Source organism: Trichosurus vulpecula, chromosome 5 (assembly GCF_011100635.1).
Source record: "Trichosurus vulpecula isolate mTriVul1 chromosome 5, mTriVul1.pri, whole genome shotgun sequence".
Lineage (NCBI taxonomy): Eukaryota > Metazoa > Chordata > Mammalia > Diprotodontia > Phalangeridae > Trichosurus > Trichosurus vulpecula.
This window is the reverse complement of record NC_050577.1, coordinates 272,586,409-272,594,418: the sequence shown is the minus strand read 5'-3', so window position 1 is coordinate 272,594,418 and position 8,010 is coordinate 272,586,409. Positions and strand designations below refer to the sequence as shown.

At 42.3% G+C, this 8,010-nt stretch overlaps 1 pseudogene; it reads right to left on the bottom strand.

Moving 5' to 3' along the window:
• Positions 1–2,970: 2,970 nt before the first annotated feature.
• Positions 2,971–3,426, bottom strand: LOC118851627 (annotated as a pseudogene).
• Between the last annotated feature and the right edge of the window lie 4,584 nt (positions 3,427–8,010).

Sequence of the window (8,010 nt, the reverse complement as noted above, 5' to 3'; positions counted from 1 at the left end):
TGTTAACACAACTAAGATGCCTCATTTCTGAGCTGCTGACTCTCTTCTGTTCAAACACACTATGTCAACACAAGCCACTATTATTGGTTATTTCCTGTTTGTTGAACTACTTCCCATCTCTGAAGATTCTTCTAACTTTTACTGCCCAATTCCTCTGACCTGGGGAGGGGGAGGTCACCCACTTTCCCATCCCAAACTCTGTTCTTTCCTTCACTTCAATCTATCTTCGAACAAACATTTATTTTCTTCTTCGCAAACCCTGATCTACACTCACCTTTCCTAGGAAATGACCGATCTCTTCTCATGCTAATTTAACATTGCTTCTTCTCCGCATTTGGCTTACTTTGTCTGCCATATTTGTATCAGTCGTTCTTTTAAATAGTTTTGGGAGAGTGTGCATGTGCACATACATGTGCACATACGCACATGCATGCACACAGCTCCTCTGCTAAATGCTGGATTGGGAATCAGAAGACCTAGATTTGTTTGCTGGTTCTTCCACTAATCATCTATGTGACCTCGGGTAACTCACTTCCTTCTTCAGAGCCTCAGTTCCTCATAAAATGGGAATGTTAATATATGCACTACCTGTCTCATTGTCATTGTGAAGAAAAAAGTGTGATAAAGTATGAAAAGTGCTAAACCAAAAAGTTACACGTGTTGTATGTGTTTGTATGTGTGAGCTATGATCTCATTATTACAGCTTACAATGAATGGGCTTCAAGAATGAAGACCATGTTTTCTCTTTCCAAACCAGCCATCAGCTGTATGTCTACTGAATGCTATTTCTCAGTTCAGTACATTGGTCAGGGCTTTGAAGGATACCAAAGAAGTCTTAGACATGGTCTCTGTCTTCAAGAAGTTAACAATCTCCCTAAGGAAGCAAGCTAGATAATCGTAAGACAATCAGACGAATGGTCAGATGTACATTTCTAATCTTCCCTAATCATCTCTTCCAATAAATCACAGCATTGTTAAGAGCTTCAAGGGCCATCCAATCCAACCTGCTCTTCAACTAATCATTAATAAGCATTTATTAAGTGCCTACTATGTGCCAGAAACTGTGTTAGGCTGCAGTGATACAAAGACGAAACAATGAAATAATCCCTACTTGCAATGAACTTACATTTTAATGAGGGAGAAAACAAGTACATATAAAGATATATACCACATTAAAATAAAATTAATCAATAGACATGTTACACATATATACACATATACACAAAGTTGTTAAATACAAACTACTTTGGAAGAAAGGGCACCAGCCATTGAGGGTAGGGAGTGAGAATCAGGAAGTCTTCATACAGAAGATGGGACCTAAGATGCATCTTAAGGGAAGAGAGAAAATCTATAAGGTGAAGGTAGAGTCAGAGCCTGCCAGGTATGATGGATGGCCAGTGCAAAGGTACTCATTATGCAGAAGAGGAAACGAAAGCTAATGGAAGCTAGTGACTTGTCCCAGATCACACACTGAATAAAAAGTCAGGCAGTATTGAATCCATTTTCTTGGATGTCAGTTAAAACTTAGCTCCTTCATGAAGTATTCAGTGCTAAACTCCGTTCTTTTCTCTTTACCATCCTGGAGGCCTCTCTGTACTAACTCCTTGATTACCCAGGTCCCCAGATTTAGCATAGGGAGGGACCTTCCAAATCATCTAATCAAACCCACTTATATAACAGATGAAAGAAAAACTACAGAGTAAATGGTAGAGCTGAGATTTAAAGCAGGGTCTTAACGCTCTGACAAGTTGCTCCTCATTCTAATCTTATCTCTTCCAAAATTCTGTGTTCTAAAGCTTAAGGTTCATCTTTTCCCCTTCTTATGTCACTAATTAGAGTGGAAGGTCCCTGAGGGTAAGAGACCTTATATTTATCTCCCCTGGATCCTGCCATAGGGTGAAATGGGGTACACAGAATAGGCCTTTTTTAATACTGACCTCTTGGCACCCTCTCCCTAGGAAGTACAGCCTAGCAGAAGAGTGTTGGCAAAGGATGGTCTTGTAAGGTTCTCCATCAATCAGTAAGGCAATGAGACATCCTTACAGATGGTTTTCTCTTCAAGGATGAGACCAGGAGGGATGTTCTCCTCCAGCGCTGCTTTGTGAAACCCTCTCCCACCACAGGGAATCTATGAATCATAGCATCTGTTGATACAGGCCATAAAGAACCACAGAGCATCTCTCATCTTGTTGTTAATGCACCTAAGTCTCACCAAGCTGCCATTAAGGGGTGGTGTGTGTTGCTTGAGTGGAAATAATAATCGTCTTTGTTTTCTATAGGCCTCATTATCCGGGATAATCTTTCTCCCAGAAGAAGGAACATTTGTTTCCTGAAAGGTGCTGAATAGCAACATGAAGAGCTTTCCATAGAACGAAGATGGGCAGAGGGTTAAAAGCAGAGTGTAGCTTGGCTTCATTATCTCAGCTTATCTGGCATGCCTATCAGATGGGAGGCAGTTACAGTATTCTCCCAGCTGACTCTTCCCCTGTGGGAATCTGGCTGGGATTGGACCTCTCTTTCTAGGTCATCCTGCTTCTTTCCTGGACCTTGTCCTAGGAGCTCTGTTCCCAAGCATTGTTGTCCTGGCTTTTCTGCAGGTGTCGCCTTCAAGGCGGGGTAAATGGGAATGTGGAAATGGGAATGAAATGTGGAAAGGTTTTCCACCGAGGGTGTCAATTGCCCATTTCAATCTTATTTCACTCATCAAGAGAAATAGACAAGCTTTTTCCCTATCCTCATTTCATTTTTAATGGTATTTATATTTCCAATTACATATAAAAACAATTTCTTTTCCTATTTTTTTTAGGAGCAGATAGAAAGTTTATTTGGTGAAAGCAGGGAGGCCAAAGAAGACATATGGTGGGGGCTGGAAGTAAGAATGTTGGTAACCCTGAAAGTGTTAATTAGTTGCTTCAGGGGCAAGAGAATGATTTTCACACCGAGAAAGTTAGGAGGTTCTTCATGGAAATCTCAGCCATTCAGTGCCATCCAGACTAGCTCTTCATAGTTGATACAACTATTGCTGTCCTCACACCCTGCCACCAACACTTCCACTTCTTCCTCTGTCGTCTTCTCACACACGGCAACGAGGACGTGTCATATTTCAGCCCCCATGACTGTGCCATTCCCTTCCTTATCAAACACCCAAAGCTCTTCTCCATGGTCTTCATATATCCCTTGGTCCTTATTCTTTGCTGTGGTCCACAGCACTGGCAGAAAGTGTTCAAAGTTCAGCATCTTCACATTCTTCTCATCACTCTTGGGATTCCCTAAGACCTTGAGCACCTCAGCATTGGTAGGGCTCTGGCCCAGGGCTTGCATCACATCCCCATGCTGGCTGTATAAGATCTTTCTACCCCCTGTTTGGTCAAACAGTTGGAAGGCTTCCTTGAACTCTGCTGTCTGATCCTCCCTGAAGTCACTCATCTTGGCTGTGCAGCTCACTTGTGCTGCTGCTGCTGTATGCAATCAAGACAATTTCTAACATTCATTTTCTTTATAAGATTTTGAATTCCAAATTTTTCTCCCTTCCTCTCTTCCCTCCCCACTTCCCAAGACAGCAAGCAACTTTATATAGGTCATATATGTGTAACCATGCAAATCATATCTCCCATTAGTCATGTTGCCTTGCTTCTTTTTGACCTTTGATCCTGAACTTCTCCTCTAGATCCCTGGCCTCTCTGCAGACCATGTTACTCCCTCTTTTTAGACCCAATTCATTTCCCATCCACCCCAAAGTCTTTCTGCAAAATGCTGTCCTGACCTGAAATACTCACTTTGCCTGTCTGACAAACTACATCCCTTGCCTCTCTCAAGATCCTGCCTAAAACTTAACTCATTCAGGTTTAGATAGGCTCCCCTCTGTTGATCTCTGCTTTTTCCTCTGCCCACAGATTGAGTTTCTGCTAAAATGTTCTTCCTTCCTTCCTTTCTTACTTCCTTCCTTCTTTCCTTCCTTCCTTCCTTCCTTCCTTTCTTCCTTCCTTTCTTCCTTCCTTCCTTCCTTTCTTCCTTCCTTTCTTCCTTCCTTTCTTCCTTCCTTTCTTCCTTCCTTCCTTCCTTCCTTCCTTCCTTCCTTCCTTCCTTTCTCTTTCTTTCCTTCCTTCTTTGTTTCCTTTTTTGTTTCTCTCTCTATGAGGGCAGAATTTATAATTTCAAAAAGAATCATATATATGTCTGAAAGGTTCGGAACTGCAGGATATAAGGAATTCTCTAGATAGGAGGCAGAAGAATCAAAGCATGTATTTAAACTCCAAAGTAACAGACCCATGAACCAGCATCCCCATTTTGATATTTTGATCAAAAGCTTCCAGGCCCAATAAGTCCTCCTCACAAGAGTAACCAGGAGGCCACAGAGAAGCATGATGGTATAAAGCAAAATCATATACATACTTCCCCTCTATGGTAAAAAGATTACCCACTGGCCTCAAGTCTTTGTTCAGCACTCCTCGATCCACATGTAGGTCAGCTCTGCTACCGGCAGCTCCTGTTTCAGCTTCAGCTGTAGCTGTAGCTGTCTCTGGCTCCAACGGAAGCTGTTTTTAACCATCCGGCTAGCAGCTTCTGAGGGGGTGTAAGGTACGCCGGGGAAAGCACAGGTTCTTTTGATCTGTTTAACCAAGGGAAACAAGGTGAAGGGGTTGACCGGGAAAGAACAGATCTGCTTAATCAAGGGAAGCAAGGTGAAGGGGCCGACAAGCTTACTCCAATCCAACATACAGACAGCATTCAGTTAGTTCAGAGGAAAAAGCCAAACTATTCAAAACTATTCAAGGGCACTTGTTGACTAAGTGCTAAGGAGCACATTTTTGGTTACCAACTCTCTCTCTCTCTCTCTCTCTCTCTCTCTCTCTCTCTCTCTCTCTCTCTCTCTCTGCCTTAGGTCTTTGTGTTACCTTCAAAGGACAAGACTATTTCCTTTTTCCTCTGGAGAGTCAGCACTCTGGAGAAAATGCTGGACCTGGGAGAGAGAAGAGTTCAATCTAGGTCAGAGGATCCTAATGTTTTTTGGGTCATGGACCCCACTATCAGTCTGATGCAGCCTATAGATCCCTTCTAAGATTAATGTTTTTTTAAATGAAATGAGATAATAGCAATAACAATAATAACAACAGGCTAGCATGTGTGAAAAGGTTTGCAAAGCATTCTACAGGCATTATTTCATTTGATCCTCACAACCCTGTGAGGTAGCTGTTATTTTTATCCCTGTTTTACAGATGAGAAAACTGAGGCAGACAAGTTAAGTGACTTACCCAGGGTTACATAGCTAGGTCACATGTGACCAAGGCTGGATTTGGACTTAAGTCTTCTTGACTCTGGGTCCAGTGCTCTACCCACTGAACCACTTGGACAGAAAGCATTTTGCAAGCCTAAAATGCTATATAAATACATATGATTGCAAAGAAAATCAGTTATATAATAGTATCTGCCTCCCAGAATTGTGATGAGGAATACCTGTTTCTTTTCCTCCTTTTATGAAGCTACAGTTTTCAAAATAATTTTCCCATCCAACTTCACTGGTGCCCTGAAATCTATCCACAGACTCCTTGAATATCTAGGGACCCCAGGTTAAGAATCACTGATTCAGACTGTGAACTGTGCAACAAGACAGGCTCCAAATTCTAGCAATTATAATCTTCTTGAGAGTCGAGACTCATTCTTTCAGTCTATAGCTCATTGGCATCTAGGTTATTTTAGAGGTGTATCTGGGACTAGTTACCTCCACAGAGTAATTACATTTGATAGATCTTAAGTTGGAGGAATATTTTACATGCCTCGGGGATACAACATCAGGAGAGTCATATTCTCTTCTCATCTCCTCCCACTCCGAGGATTTCAAGTAGGTTGGGGAGGTGTGTCAGGCCACCATGGAGCTTGGGAAAGAGAGGGCAAAAGGAGATAAGAATGAAGTTGGGCTGCCCTGCTAGAGGGATGAGTGTGTGTGGGGGAAGTAGTGGGAAGCCTGAGGTAGTAACCGTGACCTGTGATCTAGATGAGTGGGAGCATTGAATTAAAGGTGGTGTGCATTGAACAGAGGCTTTCTCCCAGGCTCATAACCTCTTGTAGGCTTCTCCACTCTCTGGGAGAATTCCTAGCTTCCAGAAAGATCATAAACTTTGTTCAATGCCCTGCAGAAAAAGAAAAAAATGGGGACCACAGAGATGGCGAAGGCTTGTGACAGCTGTGGAATAATCTCTTAGTCTCCATCTGTACAGCTAGGATCCAAGGAAGCTGGTCCTACATGTGAAAAGGCAATGCCATTACAACCAAAGACAGCTTCCCCCTCTCGAACTCACTGCAGAGAGGAAGCAGGTCCCATGATTTGCCATATCCAATCGGATAAGTCCTAAACATCCTATCTATGGACACCCACTATTTGGACTCTGTCTTGGAACACGAAACATAATGAAGAGGCAGGCTTCCAGGTATCTGCTGGGAAGGCTCAGTCGAGTCATTGTTCAATGTATAACCTTGCCTTCCCACAGAAAGACCCAACATTCTGTGGCAAAAGCTGCTTTCCATAGCTGGCCTATCTCAGGTTTGCGGAGTGGCAGTAATCCCAGGGAGCACAATGTGGAATTATTGCATGTCTGTCCAGAAGACTTGGATTCTAATCTCAGCTCTGCCACTTATCATTCCTGTATCTTTGTGTAAGTGCCTTCATCTCTGAGCCTCAGTTCCTTCATTTGTAAAATGGTTAATAGGACCTGGCAGTACCTACTTTGTAGGGTTATTGTGAGGGTCTAATAAGTCCTTTGTCTATGTAGGAACACTTGTAAACCATTAAAGGCTATGTAGAAATAAGATAGAATTTTTCTCCTCTGGATCTCTCATAATCAATTCCCACCTAATCCAATGCTCTAGTTCTAAGCATTATCATTCCCTTGCTCAAAAGCTTTCGATGGCTCCCTACTACTTCTAGGTTAAAATACAGACTGTTCTACCTGATGCTTAAGGTCCTCTGCTTATGGCTCCAACAAACCCTTTCAACCTTATTTCACAGTGCTCCCCTTTATGTACTCTATGTTCCAATAAAACTGTCCTGGACAAATAAAGCTGTTCTTCAAACCTGGCATTTCATCTACCACTGCTGTGTCCCTACAAGAACTAATACACTTGCTCCTAACCCCAGGCTCCCAGAATCCTTACTTTCCTTTAAGGCTCTGCTCAGGTAGAAACTCTCCTGTGAAGCCTTCCTTGACCTTCTCAGTCACTGGCTCTCTCTCTGCTCAAATTAACTTTGTATTTACTGATCTCTAGTTAGTCATGTTATATCCTCTGATAGCAAGAGCTCTTAACCTTTTCTGTGTCCTGGATCCCTTTGGCTGTCTGGTGGAATGGACCTCTTCTCAAAGTCATGTTTTTAAATGCATAAAATAAAATGCATAGGATTACAAAGTAAATGCATTATATTGAAATACAGTTACCAGAATTTTTAAAAGTTGTCACCATCTGGGTATGATAGCATAATTCCTGTGTACTCCTACATGCAATTCCTGTTACTAGGGGAGTCTGAGGCTGGTGGATGGCTTGAATTCTAGTGTCCTGAGCTCCTAGTGGGCTACAGCCAATCAAATGTTCACATAGCCTGGCACAAATAGAGTTGGATTTAGATGAGAAAGAATCAGCTATTCTATTTGCAGGGGCAGCTAGGTAGTGCCGTGGATAGAACACTGGACCTAACGCTCAGGAAGACTCATCTTTCTGAATGAAAATCTGGCCTCAGACACCTACTAGTGTATGACTCTGGGAAAGTCACTTAACCCTGTTTGCCTCAGTTCTTCATCTGTAAAATGGGCAGGAAAAGGAAATGGCAAACCACTCTGGTATCTTTGCCAGGAAAATCCCAAAATGGACATGTCTGAAGCAACTGAATAACAATGATAACTAACATTTATAATGCAGACAGATTACTCAGCCTAGAATCAGAAATACTTGAGTTCAAATCCAGGTTTAGACATTTACTAGCTGTGTGACCCTGGACAAATCATTTAACCCTGCTTGCCTCAG